This window comes from Struthio camelus, chromosome 4 (assembly GCF_040807025.1).
Source record: "Struthio camelus isolate bStrCam1 chromosome 4, bStrCam1.hap1, whole genome shotgun sequence".
NCBI lineage: Eukaryota > Metazoa > Chordata > Aves > Struthioniformes > Struthionidae > Struthio > Struthio camelus.
In genome coordinates this window covers 60,533,142-60,553,029 of record NC_090945.1, presented here as the reverse complement: position 1 = coordinate 60,553,029, position 19,888 = coordinate 60,533,142, and positions in this window count along the sequence as shown.

The window sequence follows — 19,888 nt, the reverse complement described above, 5'->3', positions numbered from 1 at the left end:
TTGTAAATCTCAGGCAGGTGAAGAGTAAATTTAACACAAAAGTGTGGCAACAGTCACATCCAGTTAAGGCTGTAGCGCTGTTCAGTCCTGAATGCCTATGGTCTAAAGCCGTTGAGGAATTAACCAAGTGAATAGTGTTCTTTATAAATATTATTGACTTATTGTATCATGTTGTGCTGGCCTAAAAATATGTTGTATCATACTGACTGCAGATTTAGACATTAAAAATAAAATGTTTTCTCCACAGTTGTGTTTGCCCTAAACAGATGTCCTGGAGCCCTTTATGGTGTAAGCTCTTAGAAAGCAAGAATACGATCTTCAAAGTAAGTCTTATGCTATCAGACCCGCTGAGGTGTATATGTCTGTGTTCTTTATTAAATGAGATTGCATTTGATATTTTTCATTTGTCCGTATGATCTATTAATAACAGTTTACCTATCCATCAGTCTGTATTTTCTGCATCATTTTGCCCAGTGCTTTCATGTTTAAGATGGTCCTAGAATTTATAGTACTATTCCATGCACTGTATGCATTTTGGGCATATATTTTATGCAGCTGAAATATGTCATACTTAGCAGAAAGTTTTGCAAAACCATAGTCTCACGTTGTAATGAGATACAGAGAGATTAAGGCTATTTTAGTACTTTGGCTACTGGATGGCAGATGAAGGGCAATATGATTAAATGCAAGATAAAACTGTGAGCAGAGTGATAAAACCAGACAAGTACATGAAGGATTCTTCTGTCAGAGGTTTTTCTTATTTGTCATGTAAATATTACCTGAATATGCTATTACTGAAACTAAAGTTGGTAATTTTGCACCTAGTAATTCTCCATTATAGGCACTGTTTCATTTATCATTATGTAATTGTCTTTAGAAGAATAGGAAATGTGACAGAAAGTCATATAACAATAATCTCCCTTAACTCTTGCTAACCTGACTACATTGTTTATTTCTAATAGCATTTGTCATTTGCCAGGGCTGAGATCCAGCAAAGTACCACAGGTGCTGTCAATGCCGGCTCTCCAACGTATAAAATCAATAGCTGGCCCCAGCAAAGTGATCAAAGGAAAAAAAAGAACGAAACAGATTCCTAGGCTCTCCTGTTATTCAGTGGGATGATATATATATAGTTTTGATGGGTGGTTACTAAACAAAGCTGGAGAGTGCCAAGAATTAGCTGGTAAGGCATGCTGAGCAGGGGGGAATGTATTCAAACTATTCAAACATCTTTGCAAATTGTTTCTGCCATTAAGGGGCAGAAAAGTGGAGAAGAAAAAAAAAGAAAAAACCAAAAAATCTCTTAAAGGAGTGAAGGGCAATTAAACTATTACAGATACTAATATGGACAAAAATGAACATAATTCTCTGGCCTGGTGGTGAGGCCATTTGCTCAAATAGAGGCTAGTCTCCCCTCTTCGTCTCTTTAGACAGGTTTGCTTGGTTTTGCTCTTATGTTGCATCCAACAACCACATAATGGAAAGGCCAGAAAGCCTTCTATGTTTCAGCTCTTCATCCCTGTTGGAGAACAGGCCTGAGCTCCTTGCCTGGCCGGGAGCTGTGCCACTCACAATGACACCGCTGTGCCATTGGCTTAGCTCAGGGCTGCTGGTGTGGGAGGTCTGGGCTGAGCTCAGCCACTGGTGTAGGCTCTTTGGGGAAATTTGGTTTCAGGTTTCGAAGGCAAGGTGATAGCCAGGCACATCTTAGTGACAGCCCGACATCCTCTTATGTCACAGCTCCTGCACGATAGCATGCACCTAAATTTAGGAGAATCAGAAAGCTCAGCCCCAAAATGTAGGTGCAAGGTGATTAGCTATCTAAGGGACTTTCTGGATTGCTTTTATGATCTCCCTAAACCCATCTTCAGCTCTGATGTTTCTCTAGGTCTCGTCCGGAAAGTTTAGATTTCCAAACACAAAGTCTTAGGGATGTTTACATTAAGCGATGGATCAGGACACAGCTACCGATGGCTCTAACAGCTCTGGGAAGGGAACCAGTATAACTGCGTCACCCTGTGCTGCTGTGCCTGAGCCCTGGTTATGCAGGACACTACAGCAACCTCAGCTGACCACTGTCAGGTCCCTAGGTGACATCTGCCCACTGCTAAGCCTTGGAAAGGTCCCAGCTTGCTCAGCACTAGCTCAGAAATCCCTGTGTGGCACTCAGGAGTGTGGTGAGCTACAATTTCCTCAGCTTCAGCTGACTGCCCCAGTGTCGCTGCTGAAATTACCCTAACTTTGAGGGTGTCAGTATGTAAAGACTTGGGATCTGAACACATAGGAATATCTCTCTGGTAAAACAGAATTTGTACCAGGAACAACAAGAGCCCCTATTGCCAGCAATATTCTAGTCCCCATTTTCATATCACACCACAGAAACCAGTCTGACTCAGGCTTTCTTTAGGAGGCCTCGCATGGCTGGTGCGCAGTGGCTTTAACAGGGGACTAGCTGTGCGGGGTTGCAGAGTCCCGTGAAGGGCTGCAGGTGCTGCCTGCCCCGTTGCTCAGCGCTGGAGGAAGACGATGTTCACCGTAAGTTATCTGAGTAAGCCATAGACTGCGCAAATTGCAAAAGTTACTGGCCAAAGACTTCAAACAGTGAATATTCTTGTTCACAAGCTATTTATGAACAGCAGGAAAAAAACCACTGTGATTGGTTGCATAGGCTTTATTTGTCTGACATCAGTGGATATCTGAATAAACTGGATAGCAGGACTCATTGAATCATGCTGTAGAAATAATCAAAGGAGCTGATAAAGGACCCAGTCCTGAATTCTTCGAATGTCTCAAGCTCCCAGTGAATTCAGTACAGATGCATTAAGATGAAGTTTCCATCCTTGTAGGTCTCCTGACTCCTGGTTACTTTCCATGCAGCAGAACTAGGATGTAACTATCTCCCAGAGCTCACATGGGAGTTGTGCAGTTCCCCCCTTCTGTACTGCATCCCTCCCATGCGTTTCTCTTCCCTGGTCTGGATCTAAGCAGTCTGCATGTGACCTGCCACCAATCCCCTGCCACCTTCTTTCCCCAAGGCCCTTCCTGCCTGGGGATGGAGACCTGCTGTGCAGCCCCTGGGTGTCTCGGTTACAAGTTATCTGACTGCTCTTGCCGAAGTTCTGGGGTCCCTGATGGATATATGACACCTAAAAGGAAAATACAACTATCACTATAAAAAACCTGATCTTTCCATGTCTATAATTTGCTCCTGTGTTTGTGTGTTATTGCACTGCATTAAGCTCCCTCTAAAAATAAAAAGCTACAATTCATAATCAGAGAGAGAGAATAATGCTGGGAATCCCAGATTACTGCAAAAGGAGAGGAAAAAACAACACAAAATTGCTGCCTGAGATGATTAAAAACACTTCAAAATTGTATAGGGAACAATCTGCAAAATTGCAACTGAAAATAGTGAGAGACAAGACAGAAAAGGCGTTGGTTATCAGAGGGAGGAGTTGGGGGGGCCTTCTTTGCAAAAAAGTTGCCACATGAAATTATCCTTGTCTCCAAAAAAGCTGCCAAGAGCAGAGATAACGAATGAACATATAGATGATCTGTGTCCCATGCTTCATTCAATCAGGCAATCAAGATAATTAGAAAGTATGGGAAAGATTGATTAATGGCCAAGACAGACATTGAGTTGACCTTTTCTTTATTACTATAGCAGCACATTTAAATAGTCTCCACTTAGTAGGGTTTAAAATGGAAAAAAGTGAGCTGTTACAGATATAGTAAATGTGTAACTAAGAATGGATGATCTAACACCCCTTTTCTGTAGCTTACTGCCTACCTTTAATCTCCACACCATCTCATCTGAATATGAATTGTTTTAGTTTTTTGAATCCATTCTCCAATGCCAGTATTAGCGGCAATCTTAGAGACAAGAATTTATTTAATAGCAGCAAAATAAATATAATTTTTAATGTTTTAAAATTGAAAATATAAGGACCTAGGGGCAAATGTTGCTTTGTGAATTAGCATCAGTGGTGTTATTCATGGGAGCAAGAGCAGGGTATCAAAACAATCTCCTAACACTGGGATCCCTAGGCTCATGCTGGGATTTCTAGGTGTTATCTGCTGCTGGGAATGCCTGGCATGCCTACAGCTGGGTAACTGCATCTACTGCTTCTTTGTGTCAGAGCTCTTGGCTCAGTAACCCTCAACAGGGGCCACAGGATCTGCCACACGACCATTAATATCACCAGGCTTTTCAAAACACAAGGGGCAGACTAAAGCCTCAAGGGGGAAAAGCTTTGCCAAGGCATCTTTGAGGGTACCAGCCAGTCTCGAGGCTATGAAGGAAGAGCTGGTGGGCAGACTAGTGGGCAGGTGCCGCTTGCAGGGGACCCAGGGGTGAGCGCTATCAGGAGGGGACCCACGCAGGAGTGGCCCGGAAGGCCTGGTAGTGGCCGTGAAAATGGACCCTTAGCCAAAACAGGCAGTGTTCCCAAAGGAAGCAAAACAACTGCCACAGGTAGCAGAGGCTGTGTGGACCTGTGCTACTGGGCTGATGGTGTGACAGAGCTGGCTCATTCCCCTGGCCATGACTCCTGCTGAAGCAGCAGACATCACGGCACGGCAGTGCAGCCCAAATCGCCGTGGGAATATCTGCCTTTGGAGAAGGGTTTAGTATATCTTTTTATGCAAAGCATCCCACACTCCAGTGAGAAATGCAGCAAGGTGGGCTCTATAAGATGACCCTAATAGCAAATGTAAATGAGAAGCAGTCAGCGAAAGACACTACTGGGCAGCAGCGAGTGGGAATGAATGACAGTGTGTTTTGCCTGAAGGCAACCCAGGGCAGCAGTTTTGTCAGATCTCACACAGAGAGAGTGCACCGTCTATCCTGCTGTCAACAAGCGACACGGGTCCCAGCACCGCTGAGCCTGCTGCAAAGGGCCCAGGTTCCCCAGTGAAGTCTGGTGAAACCTGCTAACAATTCGTGGCATGTTCCCAACACCTGAACTAAAGAACATTGTGTAATGCTCAAGGCTGTCTGCTGAATAGTACTCTTCCTAACCTGGCTGATCTGTAGGGAAAAGAGAAGGAGGTTAATTGGTAAAACTGGCAAGGCGTTTAGAAAAATATATCTAATTGGAAAAAAATCCACAAAAAAATTGTTCTGGGTACTGCCCTGTGTGGTATAATGCAGATTAAATCAGTAGGTTTCTACAGAAAGTGTTTCTGCAGAAGTTTACAAAATCTGCAGGAAAACACCAAAGAATGTTTAAAACTATAAAATGATATTTGAAGCAAAAAATGTTTTAAGTGTTGTTCATTTGCACTAGTTAATCCTCCCCTCACCCCAAACTAGAGCACCGGGCTTTTAGCTTTAAAGAGTTGAGGGCCAGTCACGTATTGTATGCAAAGTTTTCTTCTGTAAGGCATCTCTATTAGTAGAAATAATCTTGATCACAAGCATTGGAGCAGGCATTCAGCTCAGGTTAATCAACAGAACTCCTCTGGGGTCAATAAACCCGCCTGGATTTACAGTAGCAGGAGATCTGAACCACGTATGTTTGGAAAAAGTGAGGTGCATATTTATTCACTGCTGCAAAGGTAGTGGTGTGATCTGCTCCAGGCGGATGTACCCTTGCTGTGCTGGGCAGCTCCGCTGAGGTCCTTCCCGGCAGGTTTGGGAAGGCTGGGGGCTGCTTGCTGCTGTCACGTGCAGGACCCGCTCCTCAATGATTGCTAGCAGGAAGCAACCCCAGCATTTCCCAAGGAATGCCTCTTTACCCTATTCCATCAGAAACACACTTGAAATGGCAATTAATTGGTTCTGGGATGCCCTCCAATGCAAATGGCCAGATCCAAAGCCCTCTATATTGTTGGCTTCAAAGGGCACCGGCTTAGCCTCCACAGTGCTATTTTCAAGGCTGATGCTAGTGCTTTTATATGGATCTAGGTCACACTTCATCTGTGACCACACACAAGAGCTGTGATCCTGCACTGGTTTCGAAATGGGTGTAGGGCCATGTGGAGCACTATAGAATCGGGATTTGATGTGGCAAGATGCAGAGCCCTTCTGTCTAGTGCTGAGCATTTTCCATTCTCATTGACTTCACTGGAGAAAACTGAGGGAGCTCAGCACCTTAGAAGGTGGCTGCAGGAGCAAGCTCTGACATTTGAATCAGATTAATAAAAAAATTTCCTTTGGTGTGATATGCATTTCCCCTCCCCCTAAGTTCCAAATAATACTACTCCTTAAACTAGGAACAAACATTTTACTTACTTATGGCTAGAATGCATTTATTGGTAATTTTCACATAAATCAACTTATATGAAAATGTATTCATAATCCAAGCCTTCTCTATAGTGATAAAATGTTTCTGCTTCTGTGGTAGAAAATAGCTTATTATGCAAACAGCATTGCTAGTGTTACATTATGCATGGGAGTCACCTGGAGAACATCACAAAAGCTTCAACCGAAAGAAAAAAAAGAGGGGAGAAAATCGGGTGTTCCATTTACTGCACCACTTGCCTATTATAATTAGCTGTAAATGAGCTGATATCTGTACTTCGAAACATATTTCATATATGCCTTGGTAACGCTATACAAATATGAAAAGCAGAACAGAACGCAAGAATATGAAACTCACCAAGGAATGGCCTTGCAAAATGTCACCCCAATTAGACAATGAAAGCCAGCTGCCATTTTAAAACTGGTTAGTTGTATTTACTTGGTTATATTTACATACTTCTGGACTTAATTTAGGACGCAGCAAGTTCCCACTGGACTATTATTATTAAGAGTGACACCGTAACATTGCTGTAACCCCACCGTCTTCCAGGTGATGCCTTGGCGGGCGCCTGGTTCACTGCAGGTAACAAAACAGGAAGGTCATTTTGGGCGTTAATCCCCAGTTTTACTAGCCTAGGCCCAAAGTTGCTGTATCTTCCCGTGTCTCTGGCAGAAATGGCTGTAAGTTTGCCTGATCTGGAGGAACTGAAAGGGTTATACAGCGCGTCATATCATGATCGCTTGAAACAGCGAGTGCTCAAGGGACTGGCGGGAGCTCCCTGGCTACTGGGTGTTCACCAGCCCGGGACAGGGCGCTGTGGCCTCGGAGCAGGGTTGCTGGTGACCTCCGTGCTGCAGCCGGCTCCACAGCTGAGAAACTCAGTGCTGCCTCGTGAGCTCTCGCTTCAGCATCACGGTTGTTTCGCCTAAGGGAGAAACCCTGGGAGTTTAAACGGCAGGGAGCTGTACCTTTCAGTGGCTCCCGCAGGAGCCACCTCGAACCAGCCGCTGTGCACCCATGATGGCTGTTGCTGATCAGGTAAATTCAGGCACCGGATGAAGCAGATATCTGTCATGCTTTTTTGACGCTCTATGATTACTGAATGACACAAGGCAGTAGGAGGAGAACCAGCCAAGAAAATACCCTGAGAAAAAGATTGAATGTTAAATATGTTGAATGTTAAATATTGAAACTCTCTGAAAGTGTGCCAGACAACTGGAGATGGTTTAAATCTCACTTCACCATCCACAAGATATGGAAGCCAGCAAATGGGAAGATAATCAGAAGACAATTTTGTTTCTGGCAACAGCTTGATCTGAGGCAACTCATGTGCTTAATGGTTTTCATTTAACTCCCTCTTGGAGGGGTCACTGGGAAACTGTATACAGAAATGTGAGATGTACTGTGCTGCCCAGAAGGAAAACACATTGCTAATATTTCGTATGTATACACACGCATATACATATACATACATACATATGTATACATGCATGCAACCCTCCCCCCTTCCTCCCAGTATAAAAACCCAAGAATCAAAAAAGAGAAACCAGCTGTGATTCATTTAAGACAAACAAACAAGCCAGTTCTGGAGTCCCGAGTTGCTAGCAAGAGACAAGATCATGACAGGAATGTGGGGCAAAATGCTCAAAGGAGAGATAGCTTGAAAAGCCAGGATTAATCTATGGCAAAGGAAATAACATTTCTAAAAGGTGGTCACTGCGGCTGCACTATTTCTTACAGAGGCTGCACGAGCTGACACTGCGGCCAGTAAGGGCAATCCCGAATATTAAATGAAAAGAGAGTGGCAGAAAGTCATGGCCGACAGAAACAGCATACAGAGCTGCACTAAAAACCAACACAAGCAAAGATAATGCTTGACATTTGGGAAGATATGCAAAACCGCAATGGATTATGTTACTGTGCAAGAGTGCCTACGCCAGCAGAGTGTGCACAGCATGGACAAAGAAGATGACAACAATATCACTAGCTCAGAGCAATTCCTTCCTTGAACAATGGACGCTGCTGCAGAAGATGAGTGGAATATTAGCCTGAAATCAAATGGAACATTTATGAATTTTAAGTTGGACACAGGTAGACAAGCTGGTGTGGGGCCAGAAACACAGATATTATCATGGAGATAAAAGCCACAGGCAATAGGAAATGAGCTGGAAATGTTGGGGCTTATAGTGGAAAGCTTATCTCCACCAAGGGAGTGTATGCACCAAATGTATGAGCAAATAACAAATTAAGAAAAGGAAGATTTACATAGGTGCCAAAGGGGGGAAAAATCTATTTTTGGATTAAAAACATGTAATAAAAAAGTACAGTTATTAAAGTGAAATGAGGCCAAATCAATTTTGTAAGAATTTTAAGATATTTTCTAAAGGATAGAGAAGGGCTCAAAGAAGCCCAGAATAAATAAGGATAAACCTACTGATACCACACCTAGTGCCTTCCAGACAGTTTTCCCCCATCTGAAACCAAAAGGCAAAAGAACAACCAGTTAAATCTTTGCTGTTGACTCACAGAGTAAGGAGAGCATCCCTCCAGAGTGAATACAACTGCTGGACATTGTAGGAGAAAAGGTGTTTACTTATGGCTATGTTAAGTAAGGATTTGAAAGATAAAGTTTGCTTCTCAAAGACTGACATCCTTGGAAACATGGACATGCGAAATACACTCTGCACATGATGTTTCAATGTGGTCTAACAAGATCTCTTAGCAAAGAGAGCGTTTGCTCACCCCACACAGCATCCTCTTTGGGAGCAGTTGAGGAGCCACAGGCTGCGCTAAAATCTTGCAGGTGCCCAAAGAACAAACTTCTGTTCTTGGGGAAAGTCCAGCAACACCCTCAGCCTCCCACACCCAGCTTTTCTGTTGTCTCAGGTGAGAAACTGGTCTCCACTTTCACAGTCTTTTATCCTATACCTATGTTTCAGTACCGATGAGTTGATTCCCTTCTCTTTCTAGCCATTGTTAAATGAATTACTTAATGAAAAGATACTTAATGAGAGCATACTTTGAAGCTCTACTACTTTTCAAACCTTGGTAGACTGTGTGTGCTCCTAGTTCATTCAGGTTACAGAAATCTCCCATTCTGTGGTGCTTTTTGCTTTTCCCTTGTCTCAGGACAGAGGTCTGTCACCCCAAAGGTGACATAGTTAGAGAATAAGCCTTATTTCAGCAAGGAACACCTTTATTTTATTTCCTGACTTCACCCCTGCAGGTGGCTAGTAGGCTGACCTAGCTCACAGTGATAAATCTGCAGAGGAGTGATTGAGGAATATTGTTAACTGAAAAGTCCTTCTGTCCTCAAATCAGCATCTCAAGTGCCCTGGATTTACTAATGAAATGACAATCCTGTGTCAAAGTAGGAGCAAATCTCAGACAACACAGGGGCAGATCTCAATAATCAACACACAGTCACAGGATGCTAAAGATCCTGCTGCTCTGCCCAGCAGAAAGAAGGCAAGTCTTTTCTCATACATAAAGGACAATGACCCATCCTGCCTGTGTTCGTGCCAGTCTAGTTTCACTTCTGGATTGAAATGTGCTATCTCTTCATTATCTGCCAACCTCACAAACATTGTTCCTACTTTCTCAAAAAGTTTTATCTCACTCCTTAACTAAGAGAAAAGTCCTTTAATGTTCAATGCACTCCATCAGGCTTAACCGGAAATGAGCAAAAATGGGTTTGAGGTAGAGACAATTTAGTGGAATGACCTTCCGTCTTCCCGAAGCTGTGGCCTCATCTGTATCACTTGGTTCTTGAGAGAGGCAGTAGCTGGACTGGAAAAGGCGGAGTTGCTGCATCCCTACACCTGCACAAACTTTGCTGAATGAGGTGCTACAGACGGTGCCCGCTCCATGGCAGACCCACTGCCTTCACGTCTGGTGGCGCGGGGCACAGTGAGAGCACGCTGGCACGAAGGGACTAGATCTGAAAGCTAACTTTCCTGCTCTTTATGGGTGTTCTGGTGCCAAGATATAAAGTGTACAAGACTCGTTATTTTCCCATTCCACTAGCAAAAAGGATGGGTGTGAAAAGGAAGAGTTCGGTATTGATCCAACATACAGTGAGGTGAAAGACAATGGTCAGGCAGTAAGAGATGACACTGAGGACTAGAAAGGGACTATCTGTAAGAGTCTCACAGGTGAGGTGAGCGAGATTTTAGGATGGTGGTTGGAAGTCAGAAAGGAGCAGGAATTTCTGTGCAGGGGGTGGAAGAAGGTGGAAAAAAGCCAGTGGCACCATGGGATAATGCACCCTTTCAGGCAGCTAGACAAGAGAGAACAGTGCTGCTTCAGACACAAGGCTGAGCTGATAGGGTAATAGCTTGCTATAGTCAAACTGCAGAGTGGGATTATTATGGCTTTAGATAAGAGCTATTAACTATTGTTAAGGTGATTGATCACTTTTATCATTTGGTTATGGAGGGAATCTCACAATCAGAGCTAATCATGGGGCATTACAGTACCCCTGTCTGCTTAAATGCTGAAATCCAGAGGGATAGATTGTGAGATGATTACAAAAATTGCAAGACTATCATTTCCATATTGAACATGGACTGGGCAAAAATCATAACAACACGTGCATTGCTGAGGTACCCCATGTAGGGGAAAACACTTGTAAAGTTTGCTTTCAGCCTCAGAGGAGGGAAACAAACAAGTTTGCTAACCGTTCTGTTTAGCTTTTCCAACACACAAAGTTTTCACAGTTTTCAGAGTGTGCTACTCTGCATCTCCTCTGATATCTGCCTGGCTGAGTTTTAGGGTACCAACTTCTGCTACTGCCTGCAAGAATTGCTGAGATTTCAGTATGGAAAGTTTGGAAAGGCATTTCCCTGTAAAGGTATTTAAAGCAAGTAGTTGTGAAAACACTCCTCATATGCAAAGGAGTGGAGAGCCAGATTAAGAAACAGATTTGAACTCAGTGTTGTGTGACCAGAAAGGTTTCTCCAGAGAAGTGAGATGCCTTCTCAGAACATGGACTTCCATCTAACTCTCATACAGCCTCTGTGAGGCCATAGGTGAAGATTTCATCTGAAAAATGGAAAACTCAAGCTCAAGCCTTATTCTACTTGCTGGGGAAAACAAAGATTTTAATCCACATTAACTAAAATATAAGCAAGTTCTGAGAAAACCAGCTGGACCAGTTGGTGAATCCAGCCAGGACGGATGATTGAGGGAGGCACAAATCTGCTCCACGTTGTTGAGTTGAGGCAGTTCTGCACATGCTCAGCAGCAGAAAGGACTTTTTAAGAACTAAATCTCATGTGTCTCTAGGAACAGGAGTGTGTGTTTATGTTGTGCTTGTGTCTGTGTAAAGTACCAAGAAAGTGAATTTTAGTTTTCAGTGTCTAAAGTGAGCATTAGTGCCTATCAAAAGATGATATGCTTTATTAATTTTATTTTTGCATGTAAAAATGTCTACAATTGTCCAGGGAGATCTGAACAGAAACAAAAGGGGAACTCGTCCACAAGACATACTCTCTAGTAAGACATGACTGATCCTACACAAAGATTTGAGGTGCTCAGAGTATCAAGTAAATTCACATCTGTGCTTTGAGGCTTTCACTGGTGATGAATGAGAGCAAAGAGAATACCTGCTACATGTATGGTCAGCATACGAAAGCGGCACTGGTGAAGCAGCTCTTCCCACGCTTTTTCAAGGCTCATTTTCTCTCCTTGAGCACTCCACGAAGAACAGCCTACCAAAAGAACAAATATCTGCCCACACAATGCAGTGTTCAGCTCCTAATGAAAGGTGCATGTTCACCTTGACCTTGCACAAAATGTGCATCTAATTAGTAGTAAATACAATAGAAATAAGAGGCAAGAGACTGCATCAGGACTGGACAGAATGGAAAACTATGAGTGACACAGAACTAGAAGGTCAAGCTTCGAATAAATTGTACAAAGTTCTTCAGCAATAAATCATACAATAAGAATTCCACAGCTAAGTAGTATATTGCTGTGCATAGTATTAATAATGTCTCAGACCGGGGGGATGTGTGGGCATGTGCTCATAAGTGCAATCTCTTCAAATGCTGTTTCTCTGCAATGACTGACTACCACAGGAAAAGTGAGGTCTCTCCTGCTGCTAGCTAGCTTGTGTACCCCTACATCAGAAGCCTCATGCAAAGAAACCCTTCCCAAGGTAGTGACCTTGTTGGTTTATAGTCTGTTTGCTCTGGCAGCTCCCACCTCACATCTGCCCTGGTATTCCTCTACTTTTGATTAGGAATATGAACTCTTCTGGCCCTAAAGCTCAATATTTGCAAAATCTGGTTTTGTGCATAACAGGCTCCACTCTGCTTTGAGAAAATCACCTTCATAATCTGTGACTCTGAATATCAGCAAATACAAGCTTTGTAGGTTTTCCTGACTCAGTGGGTTTCAGCAAAAGTTCCCATGCATGGAGTGCCCAAAACCACCTATGTGGGTGTTATAGGACTTCCTTTGCCATAGATAACCACTAACTAAAGTTTAATCCATTTGCCTCAATTCATCTGCCACTGATGCAAAAGGAGTCTTGTTCATAGATGTTATACTGATAGGCCGAATGATACATCCATGAGATGAATTTGGAGATGTTTTATATGATTAAACAAGGCTCTGTCTTGGAAGCTGATAATTTTACAGGGAATGGAGGAGAGCCAGTGATCAGCTAGCGTGCCCAGAGTTCAGACTGCTTACTGTACAGAGGGGAAAACCAACTCTGAAGTCTTTGAATGTGCATGCTCGCTAGATTAGATTTGTACTGATAGCTTTTGTTTCCGTTTCTTTCTCTCTTGCCTAGTTTAATATGCATGGCTATATATGGAGAAAATGTGTCTCTGTGCTGGCATAGCAAAGATAACCTTGAAGAGTATAAATGAATGTACTTATTGATGGAGCAATTTGTGTTTTTATTGATTTCTTACTCTGTCTCACTGAATTCCTAGTATGTAGAATAGGCTGTAACTATTTTGTTATGAAGAACACTACAGAATATATTTTCCCGTACCAGTCCTTAAGGGACTTGAACAATTTATACACAACTGTATGAAAGAAAGCATATGGTGTATATTGATTATTGTTATTTATTGCTATAAGTAGGATTTTGAGCTCCAGCTAGAGACACAAGGCTTGAGATCAAACACACAGATGAAATACCAAGATTTGAAACCTGATGCCCATAGTTTTCCCCAATGTGGAAAAAGCTGAAGGTGAAAGGGAGATACAGCAACGTGTTTCTGACAAGGAGGGATGTTCTCAGAGAAGAATGATTAATGCCATCAAAATGCAAATGAGTAGCTAGAAAAGGAGAGGCTAGGCTGACTCTCCTTTGTGGGAGAGGCTGGGTTGGGCATTAGGTGTGTTCCCAAGCAGTGAGATAAAGCGTTACAAGAATACAGGGTGCTGGGCTGAAACGTGGATGTCGGGACCAGGTACCACCCTAGGCTTGGATCCTGCAACTGTGTCTGTGGAGATCCTTTGGCTTCTTTGAAAGCAGTTATGTGCTCCATGGGCACAGAGGTCTGAACCAGGTGGATTGATTCCCTAGCTATAAATTAGGGATCTAGTTTGGGTTGGCGACTAGTGGCATGAAAATCACAGATGTGTGGTAGGGGGTAGCTTGGCTGAATTTTCTTCCAGTTGTCTACATTTTGCAGCCCTTCCTTTGCACACTCCTCCTGCTCTGAGCAGAGAAATAAGTAAGAGAAATGTGGTGCCTACTAGATCCTTGCGCAACCTTGCCGGGCTTTGACACCAGGTACTGTAGATTCCCCAAGTGCTGTTTAAGGCAGCTCTATTCCAAATTTGAGCCAAGTCTCCAGTCTATTCACAGGGTGGAAACCACACCTTTCTTATCCGGTTGCTAATAAACAAGGAGAGGAGCAGCGTGTTTTTCCTCCCACACAGAAAGCAATAATATCAGAGACTCTCTGGTGGAAAGAACACACTTTCATTTAGCCCAGTATTCGGTGTCTGAAAGTGCCCAGAAGTGGATGCCTACAGAAAGCACATATAGCATGATACTTCCCTTCAGAGACTAAAGGACTTTCTAAGCTAGAGGTTGCCTCTGAACCCTGTATTTAACAGCCACTGATGGGCCCATCCTCCACGAATCTGTTGAATCCCTTCTGGGCTCAGTTAGGCTTCTGGCCTTGGTAACATCCTGTGGTAATAAATACCACAATCTAATTATGCACTGTGAGAAAAAGTACTTCCTTTGTTGTGTAAATCTGGGCCTACTTAACTGTAAATGAATGTACCTGTCAGTTGATGAGGCTTTTAAAATGGAGAAGGGAAGTCATGATGCTGATCATATAGATCTGATGTGTGAGGCTAAACACTAAAATGTGGATGCGGACCATACTGAAGGCCTGAGTAATTAAAGCTTGGGACTGATAAACCAGTCCTTGCTAGATTTGTGGGTTTCCAAGAAATAGAGAGAATAATTGTCTGAACACATGAGAACGTGACAGACCCATGACTAATTGTGAGATTTGCATTAGCAATGAGGTTGTGGGTCATCATACAGAAAACTATGTACAATGAATGTCTATAAATGAAGCCGAGTTTAACGTATTTCCTCCCCATTCCTGTCCTTACCAAGACTTGAACTGCACCATATTCAAAGTGCCATGGATTTGCACAGTTTGTACAGTGGTATAATATTTTCTTCCTTGTTCTCAGCCCCTTGTTAACTGTTTCTTATGCCTTCTCGTTACAGATGTTATATCCCTGTATACAACCGTTTCTACATTCCCAGTAAAGAAATATAGGACCTTGTTATTGAAGAGTGACAACCTAAACCTATGTCAGCTTTCAGTTCATGCATTAATATAGAAGTAGGTAGGTTTAAAATCAACAACTTAAAACTATGCAATTCATAGGCAAGCTATGAGGCTCTGGATGTGTTGAGGTAGCTCACAGTTGAAACTTGTGAACAAAACCAGTGATCCGTACAGCAGCTGGCGCACAAAGAGCCTCAACGCTTCCTTGCAGGAGGGCAGCATTCCTGCCAGTCTCCCCTGAGCAAGAGCCACAGGGACTCCCTCCTGCTCAGAGCTCAGCACTTCTCCTCCCAGCTTGCTTGATCTTTAATATCATTTTATGGACTAAGCAACCTGTTGTTGTCTAACGTTTACTAACTTCCTTGAGCTGTACAGCACACAGAGTAGCATTCCTCTCTCAGACTGAGATTTTCCGCATGGTGACAGGTACTCGAGGAGAACCCCAGGGCTGGGAGCTCTCGCTTTGATAATGTTGAGGAGCCCGTCTCCATAGTTTGAGCACTTCAGAAAGATGGACTTTACCTCACAGCATGCCTGCAGAGACAAATTGGGGCATCTGTTGTACAATGGTGAGACTGAGGCACACCCGCTAAATGATTTCTGCCAGACCCAGAATAAAACCCACACTTCTCACTTGCCAGCCCAATGTCTTAATATGTAAGACTTCATATAGATATAGCTACCCTCTAAGTTATGCACTTTTACCTTCTTTCCTTTAAAAAAAAGCCCCAACCCAGATAACATTGTCTATCTTTCCCTCTGCTTGTTTGACAGATGGCTTGTACAGTAGGACTGTCAGAAGAGGGCAGGGGGTAAATAAGTCCACAGCTTATTTGCTTTTCATGAGAGAGTCTTATTGAAGGTATCCTGCTGTGGGAAAGGGCTCAATGGCTTTCCATCCAAAGGAGAGGCAATGGACCTGCCTGGGCATGCCACTGTAACAGGCTTCCTGGCACCTGTTTGACTGCTTCCTCAAGTCCATCTGTATTGCCTCTGCCTCAGCAGGAGTCTTTAGCAGCCCTGCTACTTCTGCCTACACGAAACGCTTGGCCAGGCTGCTGATGCTTGGCTAAGCTGGCGTCCAAAGACATCTTCCTTAAAGTAACTCTGTATGGAGTGTAGGAACCAGCTGAACTTGGGGCTGATCACATTTTGAACATCTGAAACCTGGTTCCCCATTATCAGATGATCTTATGACAAAATGAGGCCTTAAGTCCCAATCTGTTGACCTTCAAGGCAAGAAGGTACAAAGTTTCGGCATTAACACTACTACTGAAGGGAGGAGAGAGGTGAAGCTAGGGAGTTAAGCTCAACAAATTCCTACAGAACTGACTCTAAGACTGCTGTCTCTAGTGAGAGCTGTACACGTTTCTGTTTACGGGGAAATTCCAGCAACATTGCCGTTTTGTGGCAAATCCATAATCTCAACATTTCCTATGGAACAAGGTTTTCATGTTTTGTTTGGCAAGATTTAAATTTACAACATTTACAATTTTATTTTTAATATACAATTTATAAACTAAGTAAGGATAAAAACAAGTGATTCCAGACCAAATATTTTACAACAGGTGTTTTAAGTTTTTTCCAAAAGGCTTTATTTGCTTTAAGTAACGGAAACAAAATTTTATTGAAAATTTTCCTGCAAGACATTTCAGTAGCAACTTATGGAATTTTTCTAATGGAAAAATTTTCTGTCAGAAACTTTAAAGTACACTCTATATTTCAATTTTGCATGTGCTTTTACTGTTTTTAATGCATTTTGTAATTTCAACAATTCAAAAATTTATAATTTCAGAAATTCCAACTCTTTTTGGTAATGAGAATACTTAGAATACTTACTAATAAAGGACAGTGTAAACTCAGGAAGTATTTTTAAAATGGCCTGTATGCTCCTGCTGTTTCACACAGCTTTTATAAGCTACTAAGCTTTTTCTATACAATACTCATATATTACAGTGCTTTCATTAATTTATGCTGAGAATACTGTAAAAAAAAAACAAACCCAAACCTCTCAAAGAGCATCAAAGAGAAATGCTGAGTTGGAAGAAATCCCCCAGTCAAAGCTGAAGGTTATAGTGTGGCTCAGGCTGAGCTGCCTGAGCAAGGGCAGCTCTTTCCCCCTGCCTCCCGCTGAGCCCATAAGGACCAGCAGAGTTGTGTTACTTACCAGCCCACGTCCTTGTGGAGCCCAAGGGAAAGGTGACCATAGGCTCCTTGTAGTCTAACCTCCCACATGGAGCTGTTGGCACAGCCAGATGAAAGCTCCTGGGAAAGTTTTACTACTCATAGACAATTTGCAACATTTGGTTTTCCTCATGGAAGAAAGTTTCCTGCTTTCACGCATCTCTCTTTGTACAAGGAGAGTGGTTTGGTGACAAAGGAACATTCCAAATACCTCCATTGCCAAGGCAGAAAATAATTTTGAGGAAAATATAATTTGAGGATCCTGAGGGTGCTGTGTAGACTATTAAAGTAACGGAACAGATAGACCTGACAGAGGGGCAAGGATTTCATGGCTTTGGAAAATTCTTCTAAGTATTTACTAGTTTGGGTAATACTGTTGCAGATGTTTGAAATTCAGATACTAACTGTTCAGCAACCGAATGTAGTGAATCTTTCTTGCAAACATAACTGAAGACTGGGGGAGAAGGGGAGTATTATCCAATAGAATGATGCAAAAAAGCATTTAATGATTGCTCAGAAATGATGCCATCTCCTTCCAGACTCCTAGGTCCCTCATTCAGAGCTGCTGGCTGGTATGTCCATCTCAAAGTCTTTCCTGCTGCTAAGGACATGCATCTATTCCTCAAAAAGGCGGAGCAGAGATCATTGTTTCTTTGGAGGTTTCATGGCCCCTAGTGCATGAAGAGCAGCCATAAGGTTTGCCTGCTCTTCAGCAATGGTCCATGGTTGGAGCGATTGTGTAAGGAGTAGGAGGTCTGGGACCTGAGGCCTATTCGGTTTACATCCATAGCTCCAGTCTAGCAAGAGATTAACCTAAACTTAAGGCTAAAGCATACAAACTCTCTCTGACCATGGTTTAAAAACCAGTATCCTCAACTGCTCTGAGGGCCTGATCCTGATAGTGTGTTTTAGGTATTCCCAGAGCCTAGTGAACAGGTTACCTTTGGCAGAAAGGCAGAAAACTGACCAGTTTCTGGATTTTGGCTGTGCTTACGGAGGATTTGCTACCTGAGACAGATGTCGATAGTGCTGTGCAGAGGTGGAGCCAGAGGCTTCATCAGAGCTGCCCAAGGAGCCATGCACCTCAGTAGAGTGTTTGAGTACTGAGTGGTGTTCTTTTGGATGTAGGCAGGCTCTTGGTAATGAAGAACATATTTGGTCATAACGGCAAATTTGGTGTGGCTTGGGAAGACCAAGAGTGCAAAGTATTCTCCTTCTGAGTGCAGTGCTTCAAGGCAAATATTAAACTGAATGAAGAAACATTAAGGGTTTGTGGCTTTTGAGGTTTTGGTAGCTGCCATAATTAGTGTCTTTGAAAGAGATTAGTCAGTCATTTCTACATGCTGATCACTATCCAGAACCTATGTTTCTACCTTACAGTGATGACACAGTACCAGTTACTAGGAACTGTTTTAAAGATTTTGTGGTTGGGGCACAGACAGCAGTGTCTATCAGAAGCTGCATAAAATGTTCACTTATTTCTACACAGATCTCTAAAGAAAATTCCTTCTATTATCAAATGTTTGTTTTTCAGTACCTTCTGGATGACTACTGGGCCAGAATCCCAGCAGTCTAGATCTCGTACAAATACGCAGGAAAACAGCAGTTTGTCATCCCCAGACTGAGAATGAGGCTTCAGAAGTAAAAGTCTGGTCTTCACTATCAGCACTAGCTAGTGCCTTCCTTCCAAAATATACCAGAAATTACCATGATTATTGGATTGGACTTTCCTTCTAGTTTTTTAATGATAACAGAGGGCTTTCTGTAAAACTGCATACACCCAAAGCCAATGCATGAATGAGAGTACATAACACAGAAAAATTAAGAACTGAAAAGTTGTATTTATATTGATTCTGTTTTTTGCTAATAATTATATGGTAACAAAATGCTAAACTAATAGTGCCAAATACAAAAGAAAGAGAAAAAAAGTCAATACTTATTATGTTCAGACTCAGAATGGTCAGATAGATATGACCATTTTTTTTGATACATTTGCCAATATTTCCTTCCCCCGCTCCTGCTAGCAGCTGTCTGGTGAAACCTGATGATTGGCCATAAAGGGACAAATACATCCAGAGTATAACTTCAGGGGAATTACTCGAGGGATATATTTGGTCCATTATGGTAAGCAGGGAATGCAAGTTGATTGGAATCTCTTGTGTTATAAAATTATACTTAAAGCTTGAGAAATTACACTTAGTGCATATTTTTTCACCCAAAAACACAAGCAGAGCAGTGCACACTGTTTTTTCAGGATTCTGATTGCCTTCAAAGGACAAGCTGTTTGGATGTATTTTTTTACCCTTTTGTTTCATTTACAGATTTACAGACTGAGGGATTTTTTTTGTTTGTTTGCGGTGTGAGCTTCCTTGTTTTGTTTGGGTCACTTCTTCTAGAAAGTAGTGTATCTATTTATGAGAAAGTCAGCCTCCATACATGTTCAACTAGCATGAAGTAAACCATGAAAGATGGTGGCATTACAAAGACCTGGAAGGTTTCTTCAGGTTCCTTGCCTCGAGGAACACTTCTGAAATGCCAGCAGATCTCTTGGTGACACTGGTGAGAGAGAGAAGGGGATGCAGATGAGGGGCAGCGTGCCCAGAGGGGTGTGGGGAGGCAAGGAGGTCCTCTGGCAGCACCGGCTGCTGCCGAGCAGCTCATGAGGAGGAGTGG